Source organism: Lissotriton helveticus, chromosome 5_1 (genome assembly GCF_964261635.1).
Source record: "Lissotriton helveticus chromosome 5_1, aLisHel1.1, whole genome shotgun sequence".
Taxonomy (NCBI): Eukaryota; Metazoa; Chordata; class Amphibia; order Caudata; family Salamandridae; genus Lissotriton; species Lissotriton helveticus.
In genome coordinates this window covers 1,325,039,857-1,325,060,544 of record NC_136065.1, presented here as the reverse complement: position 1 = coordinate 1,325,060,544, position 20,688 = coordinate 1,325,039,857, and the positions used below count along the sequence as shown (strand labels likewise).

The following is a 20,688-nucleotide window of genomic DNA, read 5'->3' as shown; positions in this document are numbered from 1 at the left end:
ACGATCTTTTCTAGATAAAGAGAGAGCAGAACTACATGACTTTAACGAAATGCTCCTCGAAATGATAAATATCATTCTGGAGAACAACTACTTCCTGCATGACGGTACCTGGTACCACCAAACCCGTGGGACAGCTATGGGTTCTAAATTTGCGCCGTCGTATGCCTGCTTATTCATGGGCTAGTATGAGCGGTCACATGTATGGTGCAACTATGCCTCCCCCTGGACCGATTATATCGTGTTCTGGGGGAGGTATATAGACGACATTATAGTCATATGGTCCGGTACAGACGAACAACTGCAGGCGTTTCATGGTTATCTTAATGATAACAACTGTAATGTCAAATTGACAATGAAACATGGAAAGGACAGTATTGACTTTTTGGACATTCATTTTTACATCGACAACAACAGCGTCCAGAGCACACTATTTAGGAAAGAGACAGCTTGTAATGCTGTGTTACAAGCCGACAGTGCTCATCCGCAGTCAGTGATTAACAATATCCCCTATGGCGAGATGGTAAGGATACGTAGAAATTGTAGCCAGGAGGATAAGTTTATCACCAACATCAAGGAAGCAAACAACAGATTCCTCAGAAGGGGGTATAAAAGGAAAACAGTGCAGACAGCAGTTGAAAGAGCAATCAAACTTGATAGGGAAGACACCCTTCGCACTAAAAAAAGAAATCCCAAGTCATCCAGGAAAAAGGATGGTCCGGTTAGATTTGTCACCCAGTATAACACCAACAGTAAGAAGGTGCACAACATTCTCAGAAGAAATTGGGGTATTCTAAAGAACATCAATAGCTTATCTAGTGTCATCACAGATCAGCCGCAGATAACATACCGCAGGGGCAGATCGCTAAGGGATACCTTATGCAAAAGTTATGTCACAAGTGATAAGAAAGTATGGTTCCCACCGAAGCCTCCGGGCTTTTTCACCTGTGGGATTTGCAACATATGTCCCTTTGGTCGACACAGAACCAGTGAGTTTTCACACATTTCATCTAAGAAATATAAGATCGATGCTTTCATCAATTGCAACACACCCTATGTAGTATACATTTTGGGTTGTAGTTGCGATAAAATATATGTTGGTAGCACAGCACGCCCGTTAAAGATCAGAATCCAAGAACACCGTAGGGCGATCATTAATAAGGACAGCCGCTACCCGGTCAGCATGCACTACAAAGACTACCATCCAGAGGACTCAACTTTCTGGTTTTTGGGAATTGATCATATCCCACAGGATAACCGAGGTGGGGACCGTGAGTTGGCACTACGACAAAGGGAGGCAAAATGGATTTGTCGCCTTAGGGCCACTCAGATGGGGCATAATACGGACAGGGAACTTCATTTCTTTCTGGAGTAGTGCTGTATGTACTTGATATGTCTCGTATGATTAACATATATAGATACCACCTAAACTGTAAAATGGTGCCATTCTCAATATAGATACTGCATGGCAACCCACTATATATGTCATGACATGCCCATATGTTGTTCTTTTATTTATGTGTCGTGATAATATGTCATTGTCTTTATCATGGGACAGTTGTATCCTATTTATGTTTTCAATTCATGTGTTGTGATAATGTTATTGTCTTTACTATGGGGCAGTTAGTAGGCTCCTCTCACTTACTGTAGTGAGATGGCCTTAATAAATATAACAATAATAGAAATATTTGGCGGGATCGGATATACCTTTCCTTTGGAATCCTGGGAGCTAAAATAGCTTGTATTATGTTAAACGCATCCTTTTAAGCCTGCCACATCCATCCTTGAAATATATAAAAGGAAAATTTTTTGAATACCCTTTAAATATTCCCCATACTAAGTTAATAATTGATGAGCATTTTTACAACGAATTTGACTCGCTAAATGTATTATAAAAATATTTCGAGCGTTAGTGTGTCCCGGGAACTTTTACACCAAATTTGACTCGCTAGCGGTATTATATATAAAAAAAAATTTTTATATTCCTGGGAACTTTGGAATGTACAATACCCTTATTCCTAATAATAACTCTCTCATTCTGGCGGTATGTTTAGGTTAAAAACACCACTTTAAGATGGCGCTTTTGCAACCTCTGAATCCGAAATGTACACTGTCATGTGCTGAGACGAGCATTTTATAACGGATTTGACTTGTTGGATGACTTAGTAGACGTCCCAGTACCAGTGCGTCCCGTGAACTCTTCAATGTACCTTTTTCTTATTTCCAAAAATAACTTTCCTGTTCTGGCGGTATGTTTATGGTTAGAATCACCACTTTAAGATGGCGTTCTTTCGCCGTCTTAATCCGACCAGGACCCTGTCACGTGCTGAGGTCGTTCGCTACTAGGTGCACAGGTGTGTGCAATTACTATATCCCTTTATAAACGAACGGCTCACACGTTTCCCTCGCTGAACGCCGCACACGCCGAGGGTCTGAGAGCCGACACCCTATCACAGGTATGTTCTAAAGACATGGACACGGGAGGGAACTCCTTGATACTTATTGATATTCTAACTATACATCTTGATGGGGTTTTGTAACTGTTATCCTAGGTTCGGCACGTTGTACTTCAAATTTCGGGTACTGCTCACAAGCACTTGGTCTGTGACTTTATTTCGGGGAACCTCGACGTTTGCAAAACGAATAGAAGCTGGCACTATTTGAAAACGGGTACGGTTGCATTTTACTTGTTTTCATATTCTAACCATTCTAACTATACATTTTGATGGGGTTTTGTAACTGTTATCCTAGGTTCGGCACGTTGTACTTCAAATTTCCGGTACTGCTCACAAGCACTTGGTCTGTGACTTTATTTCGGGGAACCTCGACGTTTGTAAAACGAACAGAGGCTGGCACTATTTGTAAACGGGTACGGTTGCATTTTACTTGTTTTCATATTATCAAACTCCCTATGCTAATTCGGTTTATTTAGGGCGTGAGGCCATTAACCACATACCATATTAACAATCCGCTAAGTTCCGACGTTGTAGTCTCTCATTCTGAGTCTTATACTCATTACAGCATAAACTCGTTTTAGTAGGCTCCTTGAAACTAAAAATGACAATCGGTGCCATCCTTGGTGATTTAAATTTCCGCTTTTGCCACGTTCTGAAAATTAAATGTTTTTTAACTATATAATGATTTGAGTTGTTTGCGATTCCTATAGGTTCTCAATCTTTCTGCGTGAAACACAAGATCACCCCAGGAACCACAGGCTGATATACGCTATCCTTATTTATGAGGTAGATAAACATTGAGCGAGAGCAGTAGCACTGTACAGTCATAACATGGTTCCCAGTTTGGGACCATGGAGCCGTAAAACAGCTAACTTACCTTAAGTGCTTACTATGGACGGTTGTTTAGATAATATGTTTGGAAAGGATGGTCACTAATATTTATTGTTACATGGACGCGAGATCCCTTGGCTCATGGTGTTTTTATCTTTATGGGCCACTAATGGGTTGATTTTTGTATGTTTTAATTACTATACATTTTCGCTCTTTTTTGTTTAGAACGCACGTCCGGCCTACACAGCGTAATATGTGGAACTGTGTGGCAGTCTGAATTTCACTGCTTTGAAGTCTCAAGTTTATTGTCTATTGGTAAGCACAACTGGCTTTTTGAGCCTCTATATCTTGGTGGTTGTAGATATACCTACACTGATCTCCCCCCTTTCTCACTAATGTTTTGTTGAGGTTTCCCCAACTCAGTGTTCTTAATTCACATTTAGGGCAAAGGGGATCCATTTAGGGCAACACGTTACTCTTCGTGACTATGGCCTATCTTTAAGACCTAGGACGGAATATCCTATCCCTCTGTTTGTTCAAGTCTGTTCTGCGCAGACTAGGGGGTAATCCATTATTAGGATAAAACCCTCATACTAACTGATCTCTTCTATGTATTCATTTTTGCTCACATTAATTCAATGTAATTACGACTTTATCTAGACTTGCTCTACTGTATATATCTTATTATGTATGTTTCAAAAGATATTGCAAGTTTTGTAAATGTTTTTAAACAGGTATTCACTAGGAGCATGGTATTATCTACGGTCATTACGACACTTGTCCGATTTTCCTTTAATCGATATGATTTTATTTAACAATAGTAGAAAGGCAGCAAACCATGACAGTCTTTTCAACATATATGATGCTTTCTAAAAATTATATCAATGCAATTATGGCAGTCACTTGTTCTGGCCATATTGGAAAGATGTTCTGGCTACATTAGAAATGTTTTAACCAACTTTAGCGGTCTCCCCTTTTTTAAATATGGTGTATTATTTTGAGTTTGTATCTCCTTGGGTTTTTTGTATGTGCAATATAACTGTATAAATGTAATCTTTTTCTTTTTGTAAAAATCTTGTACTTTTACTTTTTTGTTGGTTTTGTCAATTGAATATTTATGTGTGTATATATGTTTATAATTATTACAGCCCTGACGAAGTTCCAAAAGGCAAAGAGTGGAACGAAACGCGTTGGCTGTGCCTTTGATGTTTGAAAGAAATTCAAAATAAAGAAGAATTTATACAAAAAAGCAACTCCAGACACTGATTTTTCTTAGAGTGCACCTTCTTTTTCTGTTTCAATATTCTTGTAAATTACGCATCCTACGGCAGCGGATGTTAGAAGTGTTTGCACCACCATTAATTGGGAAACAAATGAATCGTTGTGCATGACCAGGTCTGCTGCTTTGGTCCTTTTGTCTAAACATTTTACTGATTGTTTATTAATATTATCATAGTCAATATCAGAGAAGTGACGATACAAAGCTGCAATTTCTATCCCCACCCCAAATAACAATGGCCATATTACTGGAATTGAAGATCAGAGAATCTGATTCCAATCACTTTTCTTAAAAAAATTTTAACTCTGAAGATATTTGAAAAAGCTCTGTTTCCTAAGATTATATGTGTCATGCAGAAGCTTAAAAGCACATAGTTGCCCATATATAACAAATCTCACACAATTTGCATGCCCCAGCTTCTTCCCATACTTGACAATAACTGTCATGGAATATTGCAGGAAAAATCAGTGGATCCCGTTGGGGGGTTTGGAGGCTGTATTTTGTGATCTCCTTTAAAGTGGCTATCTTTGTCCATATTTTATAGTGGCCACAACTATATAGAATTTTATTTTGTTTAAAAATAACGTTGTCCGTAAAATTTAACAAGAAGTCTAATGTAACTTTACTTATAGTATATCCATATAACACTGGTATCAAAAAAAGTGGAAAGTTGTTTGAACACCTCTTGTCTGCAATTGAATATCTGAAAAGTCGTATCATTGCTGCATAAAAATATCTAAATTTAGGGAGAGCCCAGCCTCCACTTCCAAGTGGAAGCCTAATAAAAATTATAGCTCTCCTTGTTCTTCTATATTCCCACACAAAACTGCTACGAGCAACATCTAACTTCTGAAAGCAGTTCGTGCCAAATTCCAATGGAATTGCTCTAGACAGATATAATATCTTAGACAATATGGACATTTTTATAATATTACAATGGGCACTGACCGCTAAAAGTAAATTCTTCATACGTCTCAAATCAGTTATGTTCTTGCTTAATAATGGATTGAATTTAGTGTAAAGATTTGCCCAAAAGAAGTTGATATTTTTACCCCAAGGTACATAACACATTCAGTCCTTCTATTACCAACTACCGTCAAGTGGTTGTTATTAATGATCTAGGTCTTATTGTTAGTGAGCTAGTATCCCAAGACTATCTCAAACTCTGCTACTTACCTCTCCATGTTGTTTATAGCTGTATTTGGATTAATAGTCAATATTGCCACATCAATAACATAAGCTAGCAGCTTAGGTGCATAGCCATCAAACACAGGTGCTTTTCTTTCGTCATTTTGTAATATTCTCTGTAGAAAAAGCTCGACAGAGGTAATAGCAGAGGAGAACCGGGACATCCCTGCCATGTGACAAAGGAAAATCTAATATTATTAGACTCTGTCCCAATTAGATGCCATCTAGCTGTGGCATTTCTATACAGGGTTTCAGCTGTGACCGGCTCAGGTAAGTGCGGTAGGGCAGTGGGGTGGGGCCGTGCGAGGCGGGGGGGCGGAGGGGGGGGGAGCCCACAGATCACGGAAACCTTTTTGCAACAATCCTGCTCAGGCGTGCAGCCATGATTTTGACATATATTTTAACATTGCTGATTAAGAAAAATCCTATCACAGGAGCACAATAGCGTATGCATATTTGTCCAAAACAGTAAAGAAAATAAATGTTTTCCCCCACCTTCATTGCCAAGCCCATTTCTTAATAACCTTCTGGCCATTCCGCCTGTCTAAATAGGCAGCCGGATGCAAGATATGTGTAATCATACAGCCACAATTTGCCATGGTTTTCCCAGATTCCCGCCTCACGGTTTTGACCCTCTGAACCCCATACCCTTACACCAACCAAACCTCTGATCTCTGATTCGGGGGTTTATTAGATATTGCACTGCTACCACCTTCTCAGTGGCCTGCCTTGAAGTTGTCTTTATTTTTAGCTGGCTGAGTGCTTTATTGTTCTTGTCTGTGGCTCACCCAATCTGGAGCTTGGCACTGTTGTCATGACTGATTCTGACTCACCAGTACAAGACCCTTGATTATTTGTTTTTGTGATTCTAGAAGGTGAACCTGTCATATCATCCATAACACCGATTAAGACTAAGGGGCATACTTATGAGGCCAATCCACCACCATTGCGCTGCCGTAACATCACTTTTTGTGATGCTCCAGCAGGACAAACCTTGAAATAATATGTGAGGCCACGCAAAGCCACTTTGCGTGGCTTTGAATGGGCTCATAGATATGGAGTAAGGCAATGCAGCGCAAATCATTGAGTTGCCCTACTCTGTGCTAGGGAAGCATTCCATGGGCGTTGCAGTGGATGTTCCCAAGCAACACCCATGGATTTTGAAACTTACCAAGATTTACAAGACCCTTTAAACCTGGGGATTCACCAAAATCTTACACCTCCAGAGATGAGGTGTAACAAGAAGAAATAACTTTACTTCTCCTCGTTTCTTCCACTTTCTATGTGTGCTGCAGAATAGATTGTTTTGGTGCTGGAAGGTGTTCATTCCTGAATTTAAATAATCCTGCCAACGACACAGGCACTCTTGCACCGTATGCGCTGGTGCTAGGCTGCTGAAACAGCGCTAGCACAGGGGAAGGAAAGGACAGGGATGCACCATATTTGATAAATGTGGTGCATTACTGCCGTTTTACTTTGATGTTGGGTGTTGGAAACCGGCTATTTCTGGTAGGCCAAGGCTGATGCCAAAGCCAGGCAGAAACCACCATTCCAGTCAGGGCAAGGAAGTCACACGCCAAGATAACCCCTGCTCACCCTCTAGGTAGCATGGCGCGAGCAGTCTAGGCTAAACTCGGAGGCGATGTGTAAAGCATTTGCGTCAGCGCACGACAGCAACAACATTCTAGGCACACCACAAAAGAGACTCCACACAAGGTTATATTAAAATAACTTTTGTATTGTCAAAACATATCAGATAGAAATCACACATGTACATTGTGCCAACTGGCACGGCAATATTCACAAGGGATTATTTACACAGGACAGGGCCACATGGGCCACTGTCATAATCAGCACTTTTAGAAATAGAAATAGTACCTATAGAACTTAGAATAAAAGTGTATAAAATCACTGTAACACAAAGTAACAGTTATAGATCACATCCAGTAACTACTGGGAACAGGTAAGTACTCCCTACGCAACCCTAAACCCTTAGGAGACTGTCACGCAGGGGACCAGGACCTCACTAGGACCACCTGTACTAAAAAGAACAACCACCTAAGTATCACACAGCATTTAGGGGTCTAAGAAAGAACACATTACCCATGATGCATAAATATACATTCAGAGGAGTAGTAAAGAAAAACACATAATGCATAAACCTACACATTCAGCGGTGTTAAGAATAAAGCACATGATGCAATAAAATTACATTCAGAGGTACCAGAATAATACAGTAGCGCAATAGTCACATGATGTCTAAAAACATTCAGAGGTGCAGGAATAAGACATGATGCAAGAAATCACATTCAGAGGTGCAAGAACCATACAATTGCGCAAAACCTACATAAGCCACCACCTGTGGCAGTCCCTAGGCCAACTGACCTTGTTGGGGCTAGAACGCCCTGAGTCTCAATGTCAGGGACCTAAACGATGCAGGGGCCCACTAGTTGCTGGGCCCCTGGGAACACTCACAAGGGCCTAAACGCTGCAGCTGGCACTAAGTGCTGCGCAGCTGTGACTGGCCGGGCACCTCTGTGCCAACTCCATCCCTCTCAGGGACTCACTCTCCATCTTGCGCCTAAACGGTGCAGCTGCCCACTAATTGCTGGGCAGCTGGAGAATCATCAACACTGCGCCAGGGCCCTCACTGGCCCTCAGGCGCGAACTGCGCCACGCTGGAGCCACACAGGCTCTACACGCACCTATGTCCACGTTGGAGCCACACCGGCTCTGGCATTACTCGTGCCCAACGTTGGAGCCTTCTGGGGCTCTTAAACAACCATGGTGCTCTCACTGGCACCAGAACTACACAAGCCCAGGAGGGGACGGGCATCGACAATATGCCCCGAGGTGTCCCAGGAGCCATCTAGACTCCTTAAACAAATATGGCCTGCGTTGGAGCCTCTCAGGGCTCGTAAACACGAGTATGCCGCCTGGAGCCTTGCAGGCTTGTAAATATCAAAGCGGCATTGGAGCCTCTCAGAGCTCCACGTACGTTGGGGCGACCCACTGCCTACCGGGGCCGCCCTTGAAGCCCTCGTGGCTTCGCACTGGCAATGGGCGCGAGCTCGCGCCACCGGGGGGCGGACACCGACCATGTGTCCCGGCGCCCCCCCCTTCTCCTCCGCCCTCCTCGGCCCGGCCCTCAGCCCAGACTCACCGGGACTCCGACGCGGGGCGGTCTCTTCTTCTGGGCAGCGCGGGGCTCCTCTTCCACCACGGAGCCCCGCCTGCACTCTCAGCTGCTCTCTCTCCCCACGTTGCAGGGCTCCCTCGACACACGGGAGCCCTGGTCACCGGCCATCTTTCTGCCTCGCCGCCACTCCGGACTCTCCCCCAGGCGTCCACAAGCGCTGGGCCAATCCCAGCGCGGCCTTCGGGACGAGCCTCCTCTGACGCGCAGCTTCTTCGGCCAATCAGGTCGCGGCTCTCGGGGACAGGCCTCCTGCCAAGGCCAAACAGAGCGCGGCTCCTGCCGAGGGACGGCCAATCAGGTCGCCACCCCTTCGTGGCTTCGTCCACGGCCGGGCACAGGCGAACGGCGGCTCCTGGGCACCTTCAGGCCCCCGGGCAGCGGCAATCACGGCGTGGGCAGCTGAAGTTAAATAAAGTTAAGAGTAAGCGAGGTAGGCACTCGCCAGGGCGGGCAAAGCGCTCCTCAGCGCAATAATCAAAATAAAGCGCTCTAAAGCGCTATGGGGCAATAAAGCGCTCCCAAAGCGCTAGACCACAGGCAGAGCGCTCCCAGGCGCTCAGGGGGAAGCTCAGCGCCTCCAGGCACTAGGAATACAGTTCCAGCGCTCTCCCCATGAAAATGCAGCTTCTCCATGCTGCCAGGGGTCCCCGAGCTTCCCAGGGGTAAAGCCAAGTCCCCCCCTCAGCCCAGGCAGGGCAGAGGGGTCCCCCCAGGAGTCCAGGCATCCAGGGGCTGGGCAGCGCCCACCCCTGCTAGATTCAAGTCCAGAAAACAAGAACAAATTGGAAGGGAACACGGCCCCTTCTTATACACAGAAAAGGCTTTGAAGTCCTTTGAAGTCTTTGTGTGAGCGAGCCCTAAGCTCTGGGTGTATCTGGTTTCCCTCTACTGTCAGCCTCAGGTCAGAGGTGACAGGGGGCCATCAGGAGGGAGAGCCATCAGGGGTGGGCTGCCAGGCACGGCACCACCAGAGCTCTTTCCTCCCCTCCCTAACAGCAGATGGGGGCCTTTCATCTACAGCTGACTCAGACCCCCCTTGTCCAGACATTCCATCTACCAGCAGGCCCAGGCATCCAGGGTCAGGCCCATCAGCCAATCACGTGCCAGCAGACTCACGACACAAATATGCCAACTTCTAAAAGTGGCGCTTTTAGACTACACACAGCCATGCCGCATACACCATTCTGCAGCATTCATTCTCACGAGTTCATACATATCAAACTCGACCCTGCACTCCCCATGCATCAGGAATCTACCATGGGCATACATATTCCCCAGTCATTCCTATGGGAGGGCAGGGCGCTCACCATCCATACCCAGAGAGCACACGCACTTTACACTGTACCACAGTGAAGACGTGCGCAGAGGCCTAAAATAACCAACCCAGGTTCCAAAAACAGGCTAGGAAAAAGCAAAAAGTCACGGGGTGAACCTGCCCAAAGGACCGGGTCCAACACATCCCCCTTCCAGCCAAAACGCAGGGTAGACCAATCACTACACTGATGGTCTTCAGTGCTTTGGCGACAAAACCCACGGACACGGGCCTGCACGGCAGGGACCTTCCAGTTTTTCGCCACTCTGAACCCACATAGATTTCCCTCACCAAAAGCTCTCTGGCACAACTAGGATACCCCACTGGTACACACTAGTCATCCACAGTCAGGACCAGGCCCTAGGCCATCCAAAGATCACAGGTCCTAACCAATCCACAGAGTGGGGGCAGAAGCCCCTGGCACACAATAGCTAATCTCCACTCTCTCTCTCAGGGTAGCTACACTACCACTGATCCTACAACCTAGGGACCACACCCTCAGGCTGACTAGAGGTCACGGCAAGAATGCCCGATCCTACCTCTACTCCACCAATGTTAGAACTGGGGGTCTCTAGTTGGCAGAGGTAAGTACCTTAGACCAAGTAGGGACCCTTGCTTCCAGTCAGGGTGAAGGAATAACCCCCACAGGGAAGCATTCACCAGAACACAACTCTCCTACCAGATCAGGACCTCACTCCGTCACTGGTCTACCACCTGGAAACGATTCCACTTCTGAGGTACAAAGCACACAGCACAGTCCCTCTGTGGTTCTCAAAAAATCCGGACCCTGGTGTTTTCCGATATCGAGGTCCAATACCCGTGTCACAAAACCTCAACGCACCGAGACGATTTTGGTATCTATGAACCGATAATAATTAGGACATCATTCCTATGTATTTGCGTCACAATCGAGGGTTGCCAACACCCCAAAATCGTAGTTTCCTTCCCCATCCCTTAAACTCCATTTTGTGAACGGCATCCATCTTGCATCTTGCCCTCATGTTAAGTCAATTAAAGGTCGAGCTTGATCAAGAGGGACACGTCCACCTTTTCGTGACTTCCCCCTGACCTGTCCCAACTGACTCCATTGCCTTCGGCCAAACCTGTTTGGGCAGCTCCTCGCCCAGTGGCCGAGTACGATAGCATCAATACATAACATTCCACAAACCATTCACGACATACAGACCATGCTTTCTGCAAACATGCACCTGTCCACATTCCTTGTTTATGGCCAGTTTTATGACTGGGTTGTACCTTTCTTTATTAAGGTTTCATCGATATCTGATGGAAGTTCCAGGCCTAACTGGGTAATCTATCAACAAACTGGACATCTAAAATATGGGCTTGCTTACATGACTCCGCTCTTTGTATTATTGTAGAAATATGTGTATAGCCATATCATAAACTCAGGAATTCTTGCTTGCAGCTATTATTTTTGTATATAAGGAGACGACTGGTTCTGTAAAAACGAACAGTCTCCCGAGAACCTACACTCCGTGTGGTGTACTTCTGGGACACGTGTTACTTGGTAGCTACCAATAAAACTTGATCTTTGACGGTAACTAGAAGACTCCGTGTTTCTGTGGTCCGGAACAAGGGAGAACTCAGAGGTCCTCGGGTGCTACCCCCTGGCACCACCGGGTTCCTAAAAACCCGGCACCTCAGTTGGCGCCCAACTCGGGGCGATATCAAGCGGTGACGGTCCAAGCCAGATGTTCGTGAGGAGCTTCGTGTGAAAATTCTGGAGGACGGCCAGCCACTTCAGCGACCCCTGTATGGCGACGTGGTTCCGAAGGTCTTTGCTGCGAGGTTCCCCGCATCCCGACGGCTACGAAGTACTGCTGCCCTGACTATCGCCTTGTTTTGGACCCAGTGATCCTTGGTAGAGCGAAACGATAGACGAGTCTTCTAGCGACGTCACAGATCTTCAAATACTTCAGTTAAGTATAAGTGGAGCGTCTCCCAGTCCTTAGTTTGTCCTTAGTTTTTGGTATCCTTGAGATACGCTTTGATTTGGTACTTGCAAGCCCCAAAGCCGAAGGGCTCGTGTTTTCACGAGATATATCGTAACAGATAATCCTTTGAAGTTTGAAGCTAGACTAGTGAGCGAAGATGCCTGGTTTTAGCAGACTTGGAAACTTGTTTTGTCTTGGTTGTAGTAAGGACTCCCGATTAGAGGAATCTTGTCCGGTTCCTCCAATTGGAACTCCAACGTATGAGCTCTATGTAAAGCACGGCGTAGGTCCTATAACATATAACGAAGTATGGATAAAATACACCCGCAAGGATGGTGTTTTAAAATGGCCCCAATATGGTAGTTTAGACTCAGAAGTTTTAGATAACCTAGAGGTCAAACTATTCAAGAAGAAAGCCCGACCGGCGATGTTTGACTCTTTCCGCTTATGGCGTAAAGAGGCCAAACAGAAGGAAATTAAATTAGAAAAGAAGAATAAGAGGGAAAGAGGTATTTCAGTAATGCAAGCCGCGATAAAATTTAAAGACAACGAAGAGGATCAAATAAGTGAGCAGTTGCACAGGCAACGTAAAATGGCAATAGATAAATGCTATCCCGTTTTGCCATCTCTTCAGCGAGAGACAGTAAAAGAGCGTGAGAAAGATCCATTAATGGCTCATTTGCTAAGTTCGCCTCCACCCTATGCACAAAATGCCACAGTACCTCCGCAACCTTTAGTTGCACCTCTGGTAGCTGTTATACAGGCTCCTTTACCGCACTCACCGGCTACTCTTCAGCTGGCTCCTGTTTCTCTGGCGCAGCCTCCTCAAGGCTCACCGATCACATCTACTTCTCCTACTGTTCCTTCTAAAATTTCGCCTAGCACATCTTCTAGTCTCTCTGATACTCGTTCTACGAACATTTCTGTTTCTACTTTGCGTGACTCTGTTCTACCACCAGTTATTCCCCCACTTTCACCTTCCGTCTGGCATAAAATGGCCAGCATTGTTACTAACTTTCCTTCACCACTTTTTCGGTCGCCTAAAACGACCCCTAACACGGAACGAAGACAATTACGAAGCCAAATGCCCGATTATCAGGAAAGGGAATCATTGAATAAGTTAGCACGAAATTGGGCTATGGACACAGCAAGATATGATGTAGAGTCTGTCATGAACGTTTTCCGTCAATGGGATGAACCAACGCAAAGATACGTCTTTGAGCAGATGTGTGTTTTTCTGTGTGAGGATTTGGTAGATAATGGTCAGAAGACCAACCAGCAAGAGTTGTGTAGTGTACGATGATAGTTGGTCCCGACGTTGAAAAAGCAGTTGAGATATTATTATCACATAGAAGTACGGGTGGTAATTCTGGGTCATCCTCTGACAGTGGTACATCCAGCAGGAAAAGAGCGAGACAGTACCCCATGAGAGAGGTTCCTCCGGTCTGGAGGGAAGGTGACGCAACTGCAGTTCCACCGGTTCTGCCTCATTTCCAGCGTGTATGGGTACATGTCCCCTGGAAAAGATCCGAAGTTTTAGCACTCAAGCAGACGCTACCCGATCCCCGTAAAAACCCGACTGGGTATTATAAGGAGTTATCCCAAACTGCCAGCTCATGTATAATGAATTTAGCGGATATAGACATGTTGTTTGGGAACGTTGTTCCACATCCTTTATGGAGTAAGATACGTCATACAGATCATGACCAAGAATTAGGTGACTCGTGGGCAAACATTGCGACTACAGATGCTAGACAAGTCGGTGGTTTCAAGCCTGAGCCGTTAATAGCTGAACTTCCCAGTAGAATTATTGCGTACATGAAGACAATTATGCCTGAAGTACGCGTAAACTGGGACAAGCTATCGGCGTGCAAGCAGAAGAAAGACGAGAATGTGTCTGACTTTTTCACAAGATTTGAGGAAACTTTCACTGACCATAGTGGTCAGGATATGGCTACCGAGGGTGGCCAAAGATTGTTTGTAGACACGTTTGTACACAATCTGCTTCCCGAACTGTGTGCTAAACTAAAAGATTCAGAGAGTGCTTGGGCTGTCTCTACGTCAGCGCAGATTCTAGCAACAGCTCAGTACTACGAAAACAGGCGCAAAGACGAGCTAGACAAGGCAGACAAAAAGACGAAAGATTTAAAAACTAAAGTTCTTCTCCAACAGGCCTATCCGCCTCGTATGGCTAGCCAGCCCAATTATCAACAGAATAAGCAGTATTCTAGAGACGCGCAAGGAAACGAGTCTTCCCACCAGCGTGTTCCGTATGGCCCGAATCAATGTGCGTATTGCAAGGAAGAGGGTCATTTTAGGAGTAATTGTCCGGCTCTTGCGCGACGCTTAAACGGTGTTTCAGGTGTAAGAGGGAGAGGTGTTCAACATGCCCCCAGAGGTAGGGGCCGTGGAAATTTCTCCCAGAACACAGTTTCTTTTCCGCCTCAGAATTCCATGAATAGCTTTGACCAACAGAATAACGCATCGTCTAGGTCAGCTCAGTACTATGCTGACGACTATTACACCGAACACGAAAATGAGGGTAATGATCGCTAGGACAGCCATGGACAAAGAGAGGGAGTTGTTTCAGTTCCAGTAGACCAGGATGGACCTTATGTCGAGGTAATTACCTCAGGAGTGTCAGAGCCATTTCTGCTGGATACTGGTGCTACGAAAAGTTCTATTATGCACTCAAAACTTCCTGGCGCACCTTTGTCTGGCGAAATGAATGTCTCAGTAGGCTTCTCTGGCGCCCCTGTTAGAAACCCGATCTCTAGTCCTATATCACTTTTTGTTGGCCCCTGTGAATTAGAAGCACCCCTCATTCTTACAACAGGTTGCGGTGAAAATTTGTTAGGATTGGATTTGCTAAAAAGGTTGTATGCGACTTTGTACTGTTCTCCCTCGGGAGTACAACATACCTTAGGGAAAAAAGTCATTTCTCCAATGTATTTGTCGAAACAAGGTATTCCAACCGAATTGTCATCACTTCCTGATATACTGTGGGCTAATGGTTCCAATGACGTAGGTCGTTTGGAGATAACACCGTATGTCATAACTTTGAAAGCCAACGTCGGATTGCCGCGTATTCCCCAATACAAAATATCTAACGAATGCGAGAAGGCGTTGTTAACGATCATTTATGATTTGATCGATAAAGATGTTATTGAAGAAACAACAGGGAACGTTTGTAACAGTCCAGTTTTACCGGTCTTAAAACGTACTGATCCTTCACAGCCCCCTGTGTATAGATTTGTGATTGACCTCAGAGAGGTAAATAAGGTAGTTATCCCACAGTTTCCAGTTGTCCCCGACATTACTGCTTTATTGACAATGGTTCCAGCTTCAGCAGACTGGTTCTCGGTGATTGACCTGAAGAACGCTTTCTTCAGCATCCCGATCGCCGAAGAGAGTAGAGACCTTTTCGGCTTCAATTTAGGAGGACGAAGCTTCCGCTTCAAATGCGCTCCTCAAGGCTACTGCGAAAGCCCATCTATATTCAGTCAGGCACTGAAAACACAACTAGACACAATTGTGCTGCCAGATGGGTCAACTTTGATCCAGTACGTAGACGATCTACTGATCGCCGCAGACACTGAGGAGATTTGCAAACAAGCCACGTTGTTACTATTGCGTCACTTATGTGACATGAAGCACAAAGTCTCCCTTTCAAAGCTGCAATTTTGCCGACAAGAAGTAACCTACCTAGGTCACATCTTATCGAAGGAGGGAAGGAGACTGACACCAGAAAGAATACAGGCAATTACAGAACTAAGTGCCCCAAGGACACAGAGAGAGGTTCGAGCCTTCTTGCTGGCACTACTCCGCAAAGTCACGCCTAATCCTATGCCTTGGTCTGAAGATTGTCAGACGAGTTTCCACGAGTTGCGTGATGCATTGTGTTCGGCCCCTGTGTTTGGAAACCCCAACCACAGTAAGCCTTTTACATTGTATGTCCACGAAAAGGAAGGTTGTGCATTATCAGTCTTAACGCAACACTTTGGGGACAAACAGCGCCCATGCGCGTATTTTTCGGCAACTCTGGATCCAGTGGCTAAGGCACTGCCAAGTTGTCTAAGAGCAACCGCCGCAGCAGCTGTCTGCATTCGACAGTCTGCTGGATTAGTCATGAATAACACTCTGATCGTTATGGTTCCGCATGCAGTTGACATTTTGCTAAATAGGACCAAGACACAACATCTTACTAGCGCTCGACTATCCAGTTACAAACTTACCCTGCTAGCAAGTCACATCCACATAAAGAGGTGTGATACACTCAACCCCGCTACGTTCTTACCCATCCCGACAGAGACAGACAAGATTGACAAACATGACTGCTGTTTCAGGACAGAAGAAGAGACAAAAGGGAGAGTAGACTTACAGGACACTCCCCTTCCCGAATGCAATGATACTTTATGGGTTGATGGTTCATGTTTCAAGTTGCCGAATGGTGATACGACCACAGCATACGCCGTAACGACATTACACACCATTGTAGAGACTGCACGCATTTCCCACAATTCTGCACAAGCTGCAGAGCTGATTGCGCTTACTAGAGCATGTGTGTTGGCGAAAGGAAAGCGAGTGAATGTGTACACTGACAGCCAATATGCCTTTGGTGTGGCTCACAGTTTTGGGAGATTGTGGCGTGAACGTGGGTTCCTTACGTCCCATGGTACAAAGATACAACATGGCCAGCTAGTTAATGAGCTCCTTGAGTCACTCACCTTGCCCCTACAAGTCGCCATTATAAAATGCAGTGCACACAAAAAGATTCAGGATGATGTTGGCCGCGGAAATGCATTGGCAGATGAGGTTGCGAAAGAAACTGCAAGGAACACAATGAGTCGGATGTATGTTATGGGTCCCGCTAGATGGACTACTGATGTGGGAATGTGTGAAGACACCATTGAAAGCGTAAAATCGATACAAGCCGAAGCAACTGAGAACGAGGTGAATGAATGGAGAGAAAGCACAGGTAGATTGGATGCGAATGGTTGTTGGGTCGAACTATCAGAACACCAGAGATGGCTATTACCTAATGCATACGTACTTGCAGTAGTAACGATGGCTCACGGAATTGCGCACATCAGTTCGAAAGGAATCTGTAAACTATTGGCCCCAGTATGGCAGAATAGCAATATCCCAAAATATGCAAAGAATGTGGTTAAAAAGTGTATGGTGTGTTTGAAGTACAATCCCGGTAGGGGAACCCCAACTCCAGCTGGTCATTTTGCGCCTCCAACGTACCCGTTCGAGGTTTTACAGCTCGACTTCATCCACATGGAGAGGTGCAACAACCTAAAGTATGTGCTTGTTGTTGTCTGCGCCTTTTCAAGGTGGGTGGAAGCGTACCCCCTTAAGGACAATACCGCTTTATCAACTGCCAAAGCACTCGTCAAAGAGTTCTTTCCGAGGTTCGGAATGCCTAGAATTGTCTGGAGTGATAACGGAAGTGAATTTGTAGGATGCGTGATGAAGAGAGTGTGTGAGTGTTTAGGCATCCACCAAAAATTCCACGCTGCAAATCACCCCCAATCAGCTGGATTAGTAGAGTGCTACAATGGCACTCTAAAACTCAAACTAGCCAAGATCCAAGCCAGTACAGGTCTTAAATGGCCTGACGCCCTGCCTCTAGCGTTTTTGTCAACCAGGACGACTGTCCACTCCAGATTAGGACTTAGCCCCCATGAGATCGTGTTTGGCCGCCCAGCCAACGTCTGGGGCGTGCCAAGACCCAAGAAACTAAGTGAGATAGAACACCCCGTACTACTTGACTATTTGTGCGAATTGACAACTAAATTGCGTGTTTTACACCAACAGGTTCACAGTTCCTCTCCACCAGCCTCTGACGATCCAGGTCACCTCATCGAGCCCGGTTCGTGGATTTTGGTGCGGAATTTCCAGCGCACCAACAACGGACAGCCGAGGTGGACCGGACCGCACCTAGTGCTGCTTTCAACGAGATCTGCTGTTCGGGGGGAAGGCAAGAAGAATTGGGTACATGGGACCCACTGCAAACGGGTCCCTCTACCCCTTCCATACGACCGGTGGGTCAACAAAGGACTTGCCAACTCTGAGACCGAATCCGTACCTCGCTTCATCCCTTTCAGCGATGCACGTTTGAAAGAAACTAGTACCGAAAAGGAGAGTGATCATATTTTACAAGGACTTGTGTCACCGTCTATGCAATTGGACGCTACCGAACCTGAGACGCTGTTTGAAGACCACACCATACCTGGGAAACGACGATACGACCTGCGGTCTAAACAAAGAGACTAATAAACGATTGACCTAATGTGATTTCCCTTTTCCCCTAAGAACTATTTTTTTGATTTTTCAGCTCTCTCGTCCCAGGGGAACTAGCTCATTTTTGATTTTTCGAACCGCCATCCGGTTCTGCTGCTAGGGTCGCGGTTGAAGTCTGGGGAGTGCAACTGGGAAGTTCTAGGTCCACGGTTCTGATTGGTCCACGGGAGTTACCCCGGACTGAGCAGAGCGCGCTCCCTGGGAGAATCAATCAACCACCGCGGGCAGCAACTAGAGGATGGAGTTTCCAAGGGTAGAGAGACCTATCAGACTCACGAACTTCGGAAAACAGTTATGCACAATACTGTCCAAAAGAAGTTTCCTGATACTATGTGTTTTAATGTTATGTAGCATACTTGTGTTTTTTACTGGTTATACTCTATTCGTATTTAAAGTTACCTTTTCGAATGACACCCAGCCACCATCTCCTCCCACTATTTCTCCACACTATTTTCACCCTCTACCTGAACACGAGTCTGCCTGAAGACTCAAATTTGTAAACAATTCTTTCATTCAGCTCCTACACCAACACCAGTCCGTAATGAACATATCAAACTGTTGGATATGCGGACTTATGCCACACACAACCGATAAGGGGATCCCATACTTCATTTTGCCATTCAGCTACTATGGTTCTCTGTGGGCTTTCCAGACCATGTTCCTATTCGCCCTAGAACCATACCCGACCCGTTCCACTGCGAGCGATTCCAATAACAAGGCACTAATTGCAGGGATAAGAAATATGAGTAGGGATATCGACATATATCTGACAATGCCCAAAGATGAACTCAGTCCCTACACCCGTCGGAACGTGACTAAACATGGGGTTTACCTGGTCAAGAGCCAGGCAGCAAAGAAATCCCGCCCAGTTTGGATAGTGCCCCACCGAGGTCACTTATGCTTACAGGGTATTGGTAGGGACCCCACAGCACAGTTAGGAAAGAGCATTTGCACGGAAACATATGTATTTACTTCCTGAACTTCCCCTATACTTTTGGCAGCCAAAGGCACGTATTTCGTTTGCCACGACCAAGCCTACACGTGGTTGCCCCCTGATTTCTCAGGTACATGTTTTATCTCATTTCTGCTGCCTCCCACCTACACGGCCAGAGCAGATTACCATCGGACAAGGACAGCTAGGGGTGTCGTGAGTAAAGACGACACCGCGGGTCAGGAATTCGCTGACTTCGCAAAGGGTTTTCTGCCATTTTGGGGGCCTATGGTGAACAGCAGAAATATTCGCCAGTTATCGAGGATAGTTGAATCCGCCGTGACTACGACGGCCGGAGCACTTGGCAATTTGACAACCGAGCTTCAGTCGGATCGACTTATGACCCTTCAGAACCGAATTGCCTTAGACATCATACTCGCCGATCGTGGTGGTGTGTGTAGAGTCATCCAATCCAGTTGTTGCATATTCATCCCTGATAACGCACCGACAGTATACCAGGCCATCTCCAAACTACACGAAATATCTGGTTCCCTTCACGTTGAGAAAGGGGACTGGTCCCTGCTGGGGTGGTTCTGGGAGCTGATCACTGCCTGGGGATGGAAAATTTTGATCTTCATTGGGATGACCTTGGCACTTCTGTTCATGTTTTGCCTATGTATACAGTGTGCTCCTGCACTATGTGGCCTCTGTGCTACCTCGTGTGTACGGAAGCCTGTGTCACAGGACGAGCTGAGTAACAGAATGATGCTACAGCAACATCTCCACGAATTTCTTCATACCGATTTGGACTCAGATTAGCATGAGTTATTGCCTTATATGAGGGCAAAAGGAGGGTCTGTGGTTCTCAAAAAATCCGGACCCTGGTGTTTTCCCGATATCGAGGTCCAATACCCGTGTCACAAAACCTCAACGCACCGAGACGATTTTGGTATCTATGAACCGATAATAATTAGGACATCATTCCTATGTATTTGCGTCACAATCGAGGGTTGCCAACACCCCAAAATCGTAGTTTCCGTCCACATCCCTTAAACTCCATTTTGTGAACGGCATCCATCTTGCATCTTGCCCTCATGTTAAGTCAATTAAAGGTCGAGCTTGATCAAGAGGGACACGTCCACCTTTTCGTGACTTCCCCCTGACCTGTCCCAACTGACTCCATTGCCTTCGGCCAAACCTGTTTGGGCAGCTCCTCGCCCAGTGGCCGAGT

General features: G+C 45.8%; 1 protein-coding gene across 1 annotated transcript in view; it reads left to right on the top strand.

Annotated features, from left to right (window-relative positions):
- The first annotated feature begins 3,533 nt into the window (after window positions 1-3,533).
- The window catches only part of PTPN7 (protein tyrosine phosphatase non-receptor type 7), a 219,391-nt gene continuing 202,236 nt past the window's right edge, over window positions 3,534-20,688 (top strand). The window contains exon 1 of the mRNA XM_078644166.1: window positions 3,534-3,599. The gene's annotated coding sequence lies outside the window, so the exon portion shown is untranslated. The remainder of the gene's footprint in view (window positions 3,600-20,688) is intronic.